Source organism: Nilaparvata lugens, chromosome X (genome assembly GCF_014356525.2).
Source record: "Nilaparvata lugens isolate BPH chromosome X, ASM1435652v1, whole genome shotgun sequence".
NCBI classification, from domain to species: Eukaryota; Metazoa; Arthropoda; class Insecta; order Hemiptera; family Delphacidae; genus Nilaparvata; species Nilaparvata lugens.
Genome location: NC_052518.1, coordinates 38730050 through 38744770, shown reverse-complemented (window position 1 = coordinate 38744770; position 14721 = coordinate 38730050). Strand labels below are relative to the sequence as shown.

General features: G+C 33.6%; 1 protein-coding gene across 2 annotated transcripts in view; it reads right to left on the bottom strand.

Moving 5' to 3' along the window:
• Positions 1-14052, bottom strand: part of LOC111047093 (oxidative stress-induced growth inhibitor 1) — a 129445-nt gene extending 115393 nt beyond the window's left edge. The window contains exon 1 of one of the 2 annotated variants that reach the window (XM_022332756.2): positions 13567-14052. The gene's annotated coding sequence lies outside the window, so the exon portion shown is untranslated. Of the gene's footprint in view, positions 1-7360; positions 7594-13566 lie in introns of those variants that run through there. The other variant, XM_039443235.1, reaches the window with a different exon arrangement.
• Positions 14053-14721: the final 669 nt, after the last annotated feature.

Here is a 14721-nt window from a genome sequence, read left to right as displayed (position 1 = left end):
TCGATAGCAGCCTGAGATGATGTCCTCACATAGACTACATTTCAAAAAAACTTCAAGCGCTCAATGCAAAAGTATTTTATTTGCATAAAAATATCACCCCTGACTGCTATTATCTTATTTATAAGTCCTTGATGGAACCAATAATTAGATATGGCATTCAATCATGGGGAAATGCAGCCAATTATCTTTTATCTAGAGTTGAACGAATACAATTAAGAACATTAAAATGTATACTACCAGAATTCCTTATGTTAATAATATTGATCCATACAACCCACGTAGCTTACAAATATTCTATCATACCTTACCGCCCAAACATTTCTATCTTTTCAAAATTGTAATACTCCACAAAGAAAATTTATACTATCGAATCCTTGCTCCTCCCTCACCCTACAATTCAAGATCTCCGTCAATATATGTAGTATTCAATAATATTTATGGTAGAAGATCCCTACATTATGTAATTCCCTACTTATTCAACAGACTACCTCCAAATATTCGTGATTACTCTAAGAAGGATGCAATGTTGTATCTCAATAATAACAGCACAATCAATTTATAGAACTAATAATATTACTAACGTACTCATAATTTAAGAGACATCAAGTTAAAAAAAATGACAGCATATGCTTACATTATTAGAATTTTTTAATTTTTGCTGGCTGAAGTTTTAAAATTTTCCTTTTATTGTCACTGCCGCCTGCCTCAACGATAAAAATGTACTATTACTCATGTAAAACAATTTTTCCCTTTTCCTTATTATTTCATTCCTTTCAAATAAATTTCATTTTTCCCTTTTTTATTAATTCTGTATCAAAATATTATGTATATTTCTTATTTCATTTTTGCATTTTGTATTAGTTTTCTTTCATTTTTTACTTAAAATCTGTGAAGTGTAATATTTATTTTGTCTAAGTTTATTTATCTTTTGTAACTCATTTTTTCCTGTAACTGGGCACCCGCCGAAAAACCTTTGGGTTTGGCAGGACCCTCAACTGTTTTTATTGTGAATAAAAAATTTGATTTGATTTAATTTAAGAGCTATTTTTAGAGCATACAGAAATACTTCAAACCAAAAAATAAAAGAAGCAAAAATAAATAATGGAGATAAAATACTTGAAGTAAGAAATAATCCTAAGAAACTCTGGAGAAATACAGCTGATATGACAGGAACTAAGAGAAATAAATGAAACTTTCCAATAATAAACATTTTCTGCAAAATAGAGATTTGATTGATAATAGTATTGTTAGAGTTGCAAATGAGTTTAATGAGTACCATGTTAATGTAGAGGCGAATCTCACTGGTGTTTTTTCCAGCAGAATCGGAAATTATCATTGATGATGCTGATTACCAAATGAACTCGTCTTTCCAATTTAGATTAATTACAGAAGATGAAATTGTTAGAGTGGCGGGAGAGTTAAGAGGTGGATCGGCGCCAGGAGTAGATGGTATTCCCACTGATATATAAGGGGAATATAGCCACCTTGGAATATCCAATTACCCATATAGTAAACATGAGTATTGTTGAGGGGGTCTACCCGGATGTGCTCAAACTCATTAAAGTCATTCCAATTTATAAAAATAGTACCAAAAGCCTTAAAGCCAGCTACAGGCCCATCACACTGTTTTGTGTCCTTGTCAAATTGTTAGAGAAAATTATCAGACATCAATTAGTTACATATTTACAGTCGAATAACTTACTTTATGATGATCAATTTGGATTGAGAAGAGACAAAAATTTAAACAATAATCTTTTCAATTTAACAAAGGAAATACATAATCTAGTAGGAAATAACAAAAAATACTCTTATTATTTATCGATTTCGCAAAGGTGTTCAGTTCTGTGGATGGAGATCTACTTATCAGTAAATTTTTCCATATTGGAATTAGAGGTGTATTGTATTGGTTTTCTAGCTATCCTTCGAATCGTCATCAGGTGGTGTCAATACTCAATGAAAATAGTGAGAGTAGATCAGTCGATTACGGTGTTCTGCAGGGCAGCACTCTTTTCCCTATTCTATTTTTAATCTTCATAAATAATTTGGGGAGGTTAAATCTTTGAAATGGTAAAGTTTTCTGTTTTCGGATGATACAGCGCTCCTTTTCAGTGGCTCTGGTTGGAATGAAGTTTACAGGATGGCGGAACATGGTTTGTACAAAGTTAAAAAATGGTTTTACCAGAACCACCTTACCATGAAAGCTCTTAGAACAAAGTACATGCTAATCTCCCTCAGAGCAGATACTGATACTGTGGGCATCGATTTAAGGTTGCATGCATGTGGATGAATCAATGATTTTTTGGTATGTGATCGAGTGGAGTGTGTTTCTGAATATAGATATCTGGGAGTTATATTTGACAAGCAATTGAAATGGAATGCTCATATCATATATACTAGGAGCAAATTGAGGAAACTTCTATATGTATTCAATTTCATGAGTAAAGATATGTTGAAGAGCATATATTACACATACGTCCAATTCGTTTTACAATATGGCATATTAGCGTAGGGTGGAGCTTTTAAAACTGTTATTAAACCTTTGGAAATCAAACAAAAATCCATCAAAACAGCATTGCGGAAAAACCGTAGATACCCAACTGAAGAGCGTTTCAATGACTTTGAGGTATTCAATATCTCTCAGCTATATGCTAGAGCGTTGATCATGTATATCTACAGGAATAATCAGGATTTTTTATTTGAATTAATCATAATTACTCCACTAGAAACTTCCATACAGCAACAAGTGTCAACTTGACGGTACCCTCCCTTTAGCAAAGGGGTTAGGGGTTAGGGATGAGGTTTTTCAATATGTTCACCTCCTAACTAGTCTTAATGAAGATGCAGTCAAAAATTGTGTTCCAGATATTGTGTGGTCAACTGCGGTGGTCAACCGATCAACTGCAATTCTTTGAAAAATGCGAACCGATAATGCAAATTCTATTTAGCCAGTACAGAGTACAGTATACAGTATTATGTATATGCAACTGTAGTCTGTGCCTGTAGAATAAATCAGTCGAACACTTAGAACACAATTATTTATAAAAACTCTAAATGAACTCTATATTCAATGAAAAACAAATAACTCTAACAAACAACAAACAATGCTAAACAGCCAACTCTATATTAAATGTAAATGAACTCTATATTGAATTGTTTTTGGAAAAATATGATTCACAATTTCAGGTTTCCTAATCCCGAAAATACCAGGATTGACGCTGAAAAATCCTGGGATTGTTAGGTATCAAAAATGGACCTGGATCCTGGGATTGACATCCCTAATTACAAATAGCTTGTCACTAATGCTAGACAAATATTTTGAGGCTCTTCCAACATCCAGTCTGTTTTTATACTTATTCTTGATTGCACCATGGTTGCATAACCATGAAGAGCCAGCCAGAATGGTGATTTCTTGTGGAGAGGAGTCGAGGGGATAGGTTGTTGTGACCTTAGACGACTACTTGTACCCTCGTAAAAATATGCCACTACCGTCAAGTTGTCCCCCCGACTACTTGACACCTACTGGACCGGAGGTGTCAACTAGTCCCAACCGTAAACAACAACTTGACACCTCGCACCCTTACGACAGGGTGTCCCCCCGACTAGTTATCACCTCCTCAGAAAGAATACAACTAAATGTGTATGGCTCACGTCTACTTGGCCCCTAAAAACCGGTTTTAAAAGGGGACAACTAGTCGGGGTGTCAAGTAGTTGGGGTGGCACCTAGTCGCGTACCTGTTCTAGACCACACAGAGACTTTGGGAATTTCCTAGTTGCTGAACTAATCAAAATGGAAGTCGAAGATTATTAGATTAATTTAAATTTTACACTTGTTCACGTACAGTGTAGTTTATCTTTTTATTTATGCTTATGGCTTTTTTGACAGAGAGATCCTGTAAGGATGGGAGTGTAGCTCTCAACACAATTCAAACAAAATACATCCATCACAATTATTGCAAAAATAAATTTAGCACTAGCCTACTTGTGCTGATACAGCTGTATGATAGATAGCTGAATGATAGGGAAAAAATTATTATTAAAATTGTTTGCAAAAAAAAGAGGTAATGAGGGGAATCGAACCTATAGATCAGCGTGCTAAGCAGACTCTCTACCTTCTAGACCACACCGCTCTATGAAGCTCTGATGGGATTTTCTTTATATACAAGGTTCGAAACAGCAAAATCATGAACAACTCACACTTTTTCCTGTTTTTCGTCCTTAAATCCTTGAATCCTTCAATCAAAATGTTACTTAAATTGTAACAAATAGTGTCAGATGGTACCAATCAGCTAGTGAAAACCAGAAGGCTTTATGTGGACTATGAGCCGAGATATAATCAAAAAACCATGGCACGTTAGAAGTTTGTCAGAGCAACTAGAATAAAAGTGCTTAAAAAGTTTCCTAAGTTTTGTGTTGAAAAAACAAAATCTTGTGTTTCAATTTAATCATAAATGAATAAGTGATCCATGAAAGTAAGTATGGGAAAAGTTTAAATCTGTCACTAAAGTGTTGACTACAGTCCCAAGCCACTTTGTAAATGGATCAACCACATATCCGACACTTTTGAAAAGGAAAAGTATGTGTGTAGGTTATAATATTCATTAGTACACTGGTGTGACATTTATATCAATCATTCCAATTCAACCATTAATTATATAGTGAAAAGTTAAAAGATAAGTCTCCGACAACCGACAGGTCAATCCAAGAGGTCAGACATTATTGCATAGTTTACTATCTATAGTTGGATTCTGTGATCCTAATAACTCCTAATAGGTTATCAGTTGAAAAATGTAGCTTTCGGTAGAAAGTATTGATGTATGAATGTTCGTGCATCAATGAAATGTGTGAGTGAATTATAAAGAGCATTCTGAATAGTATGTGATAATGCTAATCGGTCAACTGTTTTTTTATCGATTAATTTATGTGCTCCGTGCTCAACTACAGAGTGATTGACATGTTGCAATCACTTATTGTTATTGTATCAGGCAGACGGTTCATGCCTGTTATCGATATTGACGATTTGTAAAGGTGCATACAGACTTTTGCTCTGCTCTGCAACCAAACGTCACTCCAGCAGAGCGATTGATGATCGACCGGGGAGCAACAGTGGTTCGACCGGGGAATGCGAGAAGATCTAACATCTCCCATAACGTTCATGATGGGTGCGCGGGCGGAGCGACAGTGGTACGATGGAGGAACGAGGGCGGTACGAGGGCGGTATGAAGGCGGAGCGTGCTCGGTGCACATTGGAAGTGCGAATATGTGTACGCAGCTTATCGGGTTTTGCAAACTTTTGCCTATTCCCAAGTTCCCATTCCCAAACCACATTCGGATTGTTCTCTAGGAAGTTGTGTGAATGCAGCAGTTTAGAACGAGTTTTTTCCTGAGGACGATTCCTAAATTAGCATTCCTATTAGTCATGTGCTTGAGTAATGGGAGAGATGATGATGAGAGATAAATGAACCTACAGTTTTAGGAATGTTCCGAACTGGCAAGCGATTTTGAATGAGTGTGTTCTGGGAGCATGGTAAATTGTTCCTGTCACAATTCACCCATAAAAAGTTCTGTGTCCCTTGGGAACCATTTTGACAGTAAATGTTCCAGAATCCAGCTGCCGGTGTATTGCAGATAGTTCGTTGGTCTACCATAGCATAGCCACAGAACCAACAAAAAATGTTTGATATCAATTCATTAAATGATTTCCTCTTTATAGAATATTTGGGAGTGATGAAGTGGAAGTGCACAATTCTCTGGAAGGTGAGTTTGTAAAGCTGCCTTTGCTCATATAAGCAGCTAGTAAACTTTGGTGGAAATTAACTTCAAAAGCTTGAACCAGAGATTTTGGAGTAGCATTCCATGGGAACAAGTAGTTTTGCACCAGTCACGTGACATGGGACAATCTACCACTGGAACTGGAATAATTAACCACTAACTGTGTTCCCAGAACGTAGCCAATATAAGAAGCATCTGTTATCAGAACTGTCCTCAAAAGCCCAGTCACTCTGCTGATAGATATATGCTCATCTTCTCTGTGTGATTACTCTGCCTGCAACAACTATTAGATACGTTACAGTTACAAACAGGAAGTACTGGACACTATCAATAGCCCACTCTTCGAAATGATAGTTCACCAGGTCTTGACAAAATTGACAACAAAACTCTGAAAGCAGTGAAAAGAGTACATTGCACTACCACTGGCGGATGTATTCAATCAGAGTCATTCAAGTGGCATCTTTCCAAATTCAATGAAAGAGCTTTGTATAAGACCCTAACTTAAAATTGGTGATAGATCTGAACTTAACAACTATAAGCGGATAGCATTAGTCAGCAATATTTCAAAAACCCTTGAAAAAAGCAATTGGTCAGTTACCTTGAATCAAAAAAACTAGTCAACCAATCAGTATGGCTTCCGACAAAATAGGTGTACAGATAATTCTATATTTGAGTTGACAAGGTCTGTGATTGATTATTTGAATAATGGTAGGAGAAGCCTTGCAGTATTTTTGGATCTTGCAAAGGCGTTTGATAGTATCATATCACATGGTATCTTTCTGAAAAAGCTTCAGGGTGTGAGAGGTTTTGTCTCCAAATGGTTCAAGTCCTATCTGGAAATCGTATGCAGAGATTCAGGATTGGGAGAAACCTAAGTGCAGGTGATGGAGTTAGCTTTGGAGTAATGCAAGGAACAGTTCTTGGACCAATACTCTACCTCAACTTTGCCAACGAGCTGTGCTCATTGGACGTCCATGGCAAGATTATCGCCTTTGTCAATGATACAGCAGTATTATTCCAGGGAACCTGCTGGGATAACATAATGTAAAGCTATTTACAGTTGTTAAGAATTACAAATCATTTGCATTCAATCTAGTTCGTTGAGAGTACACATGGACTTCAGGTCCATCTGTAGATTTAACCATTTTCTCTCTTCACATTGCAGGGGTTAGATCAATTATAGGTGAAATTAATTTCATTTCAACAATTATTAATATACGATCAAAAAATATTTTTGAAAAGTTGCCCCTATTCTGTCTCAATGACTCATGAACATGCCTCAATGGTACAGCTCAAAATCTTCTAATAGTGAACAGGATTTTTATTTTTTTATCAAACCTAATTTTATTCAACTGTTCTTTACTGAAATTTCAAGGTAGATTGTGAATTTTATAGGGATAAAACCAACTTTACAAAAACTCCATGAACAATTAGGCCTATTGATAAATTCAATAGAAAAATAAATTAAATTGATAAACTAGTGTCTTATTTATATCGGGGCAATATAAAGCTATTCAATAATACTCATATTGAAATTATTAAAATAGCTCAGAAAGTAATTGATTGATTGATTTAAACATACTTAGCTTACCTAAAAGAGAACAGTTGTACAGCAATAAAAGTCAAGTAACCAGACTTTTCAGTAATAACTATATTTTTCTCAAAAAAAAAATTTCAAATACAATACTCATCTTTTATGCACGCGCCAATACTTTATCAAGTCAATTTGGTAAAATAAAACGAGATCAGGAGTCAAAAGTCAAAGTTTGAATAAAGTTAGGCCTAATCAAAATGACTGCACTGCACTTATTCACCTATATTATGTAACTAACAAGAGGAGATTCAAGATATTGAAATGACAGTGATATTAATATCATTTTTTGAAAGCAGTTCTTCATGCATGCTTATTATTAGATTAATTTTCAGAACTACTTGTGATAAGCTAATAATTCACAACACTTAAAAAATTGAGAGCTTACAGATTATTGAATCTATTTTCAAACACATACCATATTATGTGGGAATGCACTTGATATTTCAATTTTGTGATATTATTATAATTATTATCAATAAATAGAAATGAAAAATCTAAGTGCCCTTTTTAAAATTTTTTACTCACATGCTTCAACATTAATGTCATTTTCAAGGTAGTGAATAAAATAAATAATGATAAATAAATACTATTAATAATTTCTTGTTTATGATCATATGCTTGTATATTCATATGATTTTTTTAACTAGGGCTGCAGATTTTTGAATTTGCATGATCCGATCGAAAATTAAGTTATTGATGTCCAATTGAATTATAATTATTATTTTATCCCTGTTTAGTTTAATTTTGTTGCCGCATAAATGTGAAATTATTCCTCAAAATTTTAAATAAGGTACCTGAATTTTTATTTTTATTTCTTGATAATTAAGATTAGCCCTAACCAAAAAAGTTAATATTTTGATAATTTTTATAGGGAACTATCAGACGGTAATAACTAATAGTTTGATTTTAATTGCGGATTGAGCATTTAGTTGATCTCAAGTTCACTTTGAATACTATTATACTGCATAAAATAACTGCTTTATGTTTAAAGTTTATCAAACTTACACAATAACTTTTTTATTATGTCCACATAAGCTTTCTGCTTGTGCATGAGCTTGGACCCACGACAAGGAAGCGAGAATTCATTCAATAATCGATGAATTGAAAAAGAAAGAGATATGTAGCCTATATACTGAGAAAGTATAGGAGTTTTTATCTTTAGGGGGTTCTTATTCTTTGAACAGTATAAGAGAGACAGAGTTCACATGGGAATTGATGGTAAGGAAATAGAAAGTTGGATTGAGAGTAGAATTGACAAAATATTTATACGGTAATTATTATAAAATCTATTATTATTAGTCTTACAAGTGATCAATGATCAACCTTGATTGATGATTTTTAGAATAGTTTCTACAAACAAACTTCAATAGAAAACATTATAAAAAAACAATGTATTGTATATGAATATTATAATGAAGAAAAAATACTAATACTCCTCACCCGGATATCGGAATATTGGTCAAATTTAATTATATATTGATTGAGAAATAAAGCATTAATGCATTAATTTATTTATTATTGCATGCTTCAGTCCTAACTGTGGAAATAAGTAATGTGAGCAGTTTAGTGAGTGATGTGAGCAAAGTTGAATTGTATTTTCCTGTTTGGAATGGGAAATGCACAAATGAAATTTGCACGCACCGGACATAAAACGTGACTGGGATGTCAATTCCAGTATCAGTTCAATCACCTGCAGCACAATCTGACAACAGTAATAATCATTTCCTTGTATGAGTGTTTCAGATGGCGGAGAGCATTTTAAACTGCATATTATTGACAGAAATGTCAAGATAGCAATTATCAGTTTCATGTGATGAATTGCATTTGAATATATCACGTACAGAGGTTTGTTCATTCGAAAGAAATCTATTTACATCAAAATAAGTAAACTACGGCGAACATCAAAGAGACTGATCTGATTTCATTGGTACTATTAAATAATCGTTAATGTTCTACAATAAATCATTCATTTCACATGAGGAAATATATCAAAATACAGTGATTACTCTCGACCTTTGTTTCTCATTAGTCTTACATTATAGAATGGTGCATACAATATTATGAACTTATAATTTTTGCTTTGGGTTTATTATCCTTGATGCAAAACAATAAATTAATTCATGGAAAACAATAATATAATATGATATGTTATGATTTATAAAAATGATTTCCAAATAAGAGAATTCAATGGTTGCATGAGGAAACAACAGTATTGGTGACATAAAATTGCCACTTTCAACTCTAAATCGAAATTTGAGTAGGCCTACAACAAGCAGATAGATAAACATGAATTTGAAAAATGCCCAATTGAATACACGAGTTTAAGAGTTGGGAATTCAATTATTATAATGTATTTAATAAGATAATAATAAATTTAGATAATTCAATGTGTTTAAATTTTTCAAATCAGGTCAGATTATTATTTACATTGGGCCTCACCTCATCCAATACAGAAGAGAGTATTTTTAGAAGACTCGAGGCAATGAATGCTAAAAAAATGGTATAGAAGGAAAAGTTTTCAAGACAATTTTCAACTCCGCTATTCGGTTTGAGGTAGTAAGGAGGTAAACATATCATAAGTCCCCACCCCTACCCACTGTGCTAAGCCCCCCGGGGGGGGGGGTGTGGTTCAAAGGTACCATTTTTTGGTTTATCGCATATAAATCGAAAAATATGCATCTTACGGACATGAATATTCTACACAAAATTGAAGCTTACATAATTTCCTACAATATTGATCTGACAACTTATTCTATATCTTCTTCCATAGTTAGCTCTTGAACATGTGACAAATAAATACAGTAGTTTTGCCATCATTTTTTTGCTATTTTTGCTCTTATAACTTTTTTAAAATCAATGGAAAAATAAAAATCCATGCTGATTATGAGTTTATAGAGCATCAAAATCTCTTCAATTTGATGTATAATTTAACAACTTTACGGATTTCCCTACGACCGTTGCAGCAGCTTGAGAATGTAATCTTCAGTTTTGCAACAATAGACCAATTAACAAAGGAATTTGGAGGGAATGTTTTAAACACAATTTTTGACTTTGCAGCTTTGTTGGAACCAGTTAGGAGGTGAAAATATCAAAAGTGGACATCATCCGCAATAAAAAATTGTGCTCATGTATTGTTACAATAAATTGTGGTGATTATTCTGTATGCAATCGTGATAATTTATTGAAATCTGATAGAAGACTTTCGGTTTTGCATGAAAAAGTATGACAATTATATAATTATGCAACATTCTTGGCCCTACTCAATCCTATTTTTATATAATTACTACTTACAAACAAATAAATCACGGCTGATATTACAATACTATTAATTTAAATCATTAAAAATTCAGTAATTTCATTGTCAAATTGAACATTTATTCAATTTGTTGAATGATAGTAGTTAGTAGAGGATAGGTCAACTTATGAATATTAAGAGATTTTCATTTACTTCTGAGACTTTTTCAAACCTTCTTAACCACAGTAATTGAAGAGGCTTGGAATGTTGTCAAAAATCCACTTTAATTTAATAAAAATTAATATTTTAGAGGAGCATGCTTTCTTATGTGCTCACAAATCATCAGCTGTAAGTTACAGTCAAGTTGGGAAGTAGAAATATTCCAACCTAACAAAAAGAAAAGCAAGAGCTACTTGATAATTCTAATTATTATTTCTAATTCGAATTAATATATTTTCTTAATTCTAACAAAATTATTTGAAATTACATGAATTAGGCCTACTTTATATGAAAAATACCCAAACTAACAAAAAAGAAAAGCAAGAGCTACTTGATCATTCTAATTATTATTTCTAATTCGAATTAATATATTTTCTTAATTCTAACAAAATTATTTGAAATTACATGAATTAGGCCTACTTTATATGAAAAATACTCAAACTAACAAAAAATAAAAGCAAGAGCCACTTGATCATTGTAACTAATTATTAATTATAATTTTCTTAATTCTAAAAAATATTTGAAATTACATGAATAAATATTTCATATGAAAACAATAGGTGTAAGGTAGTAAAATAGGTTATCTGAGTTAAAAGGATTTCAGAGTAGAAATTTGTAATAAAATGAAGAAATTGTGGAATACCATTATCACTGTTGGAAATACTTATCAAGATTCCTAAAAACCTACTGAAATCGGGCTAACAAACTAGTCTAAATTTTCTCCTAAATGTTCAATGAACTAAATTTCTTCAACATGTCTAGATTTGGTTTGGTTTATACTAGATGGTATTCAACTAACCTACTTATATTACAGGGGAATATGTTGATATGATCATTAAGGCTTGTTATTGAACTGTCTTTTTCTTTTTTGAATTTCTACTGTTTCTAAAATTTTATAACTCACATCTTACATACAGTAATATGTATTGCTCATATGGCACCATTTTGTTAGGTCATCATCCAAGAAGTTCTGAATACTATAATAAGCTTTGCCCTTCAGGGATTTGGTCACAACCCTCTCGAAAGCACCCAGATCCAACTACTTCATCCTGCAGGCAGCCTGTTGAAGTAGAGTAGCGCTGAACTTATATCTGCGATCTCTGGAGCGTGAAGGCGTACCCTGGGAACATCCATCATCTATCTATGCCTAGAGTATTTTAATTATGCACATCTGCATAAAGAAGTGGATGACAGCTGTGAAGATACCTAGCCTAACAAAAAGGGCATGAAGTAGATGACAGCTGTGAAGATACCTAGCCTAACAAAAAGGGACAAGAAGTGAGCTTAATTGTCGCTTGCAGTTATACGAGTAGCCCGTTTCTGTAGCTACAGTATGTCAAACACCTTCGCTGAATGACCCCACATGAGCAGACAATGAGAAATATGACAGATGAAGAGAGTGTGATACACCATGACCAGATAAATCTAAGTCACATGAACCCTCAGCTTCAGTAACTGGAAACAGATTAGGGAAAGTCTCTTGGAAACTTGCTGAATATGGCTAGCCCAATTGTGTTTTTGTGTCAAACACAAAGCCCAGCAGCTTCACAGGGTGAAGCAGGCTTCTGGATGATGTGCTAGGTTATTTTATATGATAGGTAGCAAAGTAGTTACATTCGATCGGAGTAAGAGCATCAATATTCAGAGCCAAATCCAACTTATCTGTTGTTAAACATTTAGAATTCTTAGTCGGTAGGCCTAAAGTTGTACCACAAATATTTAGTCATTAACCAAATGGTCAATGGTGATTTCGATCATTAGCCTTTTCGGTAATTTGGCTTGCTTTGGCAAATCATCTCATCCCTTTGGTGGTGTCATATATTTTTTCAATACCAGAGAAAGTGTTTCAAAAGCATTTCTGATTGAAATTTATATCATAAGGCGATATGGCGCGTATTATGCGTACATCGAAAGATAAGCATTTCTAATTTTATTTATAAATGATATACCGGTACCTAGAGAGCAGCCGAGATATTTTGAGTTATTGATAGGGATTGAAAGTGAAAAAGAAAAACGATTAAAGAGTTGACATGTATGTTATTAATTTCAACAAGTCATAGTTCTTCTAGTGTGCGCAAATTACCATGCAATCAATTTTTTGAAAAATAAACTCTTGAACCACATGTATTCTCAAATATCGTACTCTGTTACTTGATCTGAGCAATTACATTCTGGCCCATGAATCCGATGGCAGCATATCACTACAGTTTCAAAATTTTACCGGCTTGAACCAGGACTGTAACTACTCAACAGTGATAGAGAACAGTTAGATTGGGGACTTAGAAGTGATTGATGTAAAGACCTATTAGAACTAAATCATACAGTCATATGTATGATCATAGATATGTTGCTATTTTTCATCAAAGATTTGATTTGCCATATGATCCGTGTTTAACACTATATGACTAACTCCATCACTGAATGCTAAATTCTGTTATGATGTTTTGAGGTGTTCATCCAATGGACACTAAATCATTTTTATCCAATAGACACTTAATCATCATAATTAGGCTATCTAATGGAAAATGCTAACTCACCGAAATGCACTGGTGGTCAGTAGGCTAAATTAATTACCAAATCAATTATTATCATCAACAGCTCTTCATACTCATAGCAAAATTGGGATAAGTCGGCTGCAGGTTATTCAAGAACAGAAGAAGTTGGTCACACCGAAATATCCTAAATAGCAAATGAGTAACTTATAGAGAAACACATTCCCAAGTTCGGATGTAGATAGTGCTCAACTTACCCTAGATTTAAAGTAGTTTCTTCAAGAAGGAACGAACAGCAATGACGAGTTATAGAAACTGCTTCCCTCGCTGGCACAATAAATATTATACATTCACTTGAATTTGGATTCCTAACCAGAATTCCTCAAATAATATGGTGTAGTTAAGAATCTTGTTTGACACCAGCTTGAATTTCAAGGGCCAACAACAGTAATGATTGTTTATCGTAGAGGTATGTTAAAAGTTTATGATAAAACACCTCTAATAAAATTATCGGTAGAGAATGAGTCCTCAAAAAATGAAATTTTATTTCCAGCAATGAAAAAGTACCGTATTGTCCCAAGTCATCATCCATCAAGAAGAGACAGTTGTAATGGATATTTGCAAAATCATGATAGTATTAAAATGTATAATCATTATTTTACAGTTTCAACTTGGAATATATAGAATATCCAACACCGTGCAATAACCAAACTATTCCTTCTACAGCAGAACAACTGAACAACAGTCCAAGGGAACAGCTGTTAGGTTCTACACAAAACAGCAGACGGACTTTTCGCTAGTATAAAATTATCACTTATAATTCTCCTATGAATATTCACGTATAAATCACCTATGAGAATAAATATAATTTTACTGTCAAAAAAATTAACAGGATTACTATATAGTTTTATTTTGAAAATTCAAAATGATGATCAATCAGTTACGCGGAGTTCCGGCACAACTGAAAATTGGCACAGTCATTGCTTGAACTAGTTCCTTGTCCACATTTTATAGTGCGTCGAAGGTGAAAGCTCTTGTATGTATATAGTTAAGGTTAGGTTGCAAAGCTGCAGGTGGGTATTTAGTCAACGATTTCACTATCATAATACCAGATTAATATCATGAAGTACAATATTAGTAGTAGTACAGTAAACAGTAGACCTCGCGCAGTTATTAAACTCTCCTCCAATAAAATGTCATACCCTGGGAATAATGGCAACGTTGTTAAGTAGTCTGTCAACTGAACAGCCTGGAAATGTCAAAAGAAAAAGTTCATGTTGCATTGAGTTATTATCTTATCAATTGCATGCATTAGATGATAGATAAAAGTTACAGTTCCTCTCAGTTTTTGTTGACCCAGATTTTAGATGAACCTAGTAATTTTTGTTCAGTTATGCATCAAAGGGAAAAGG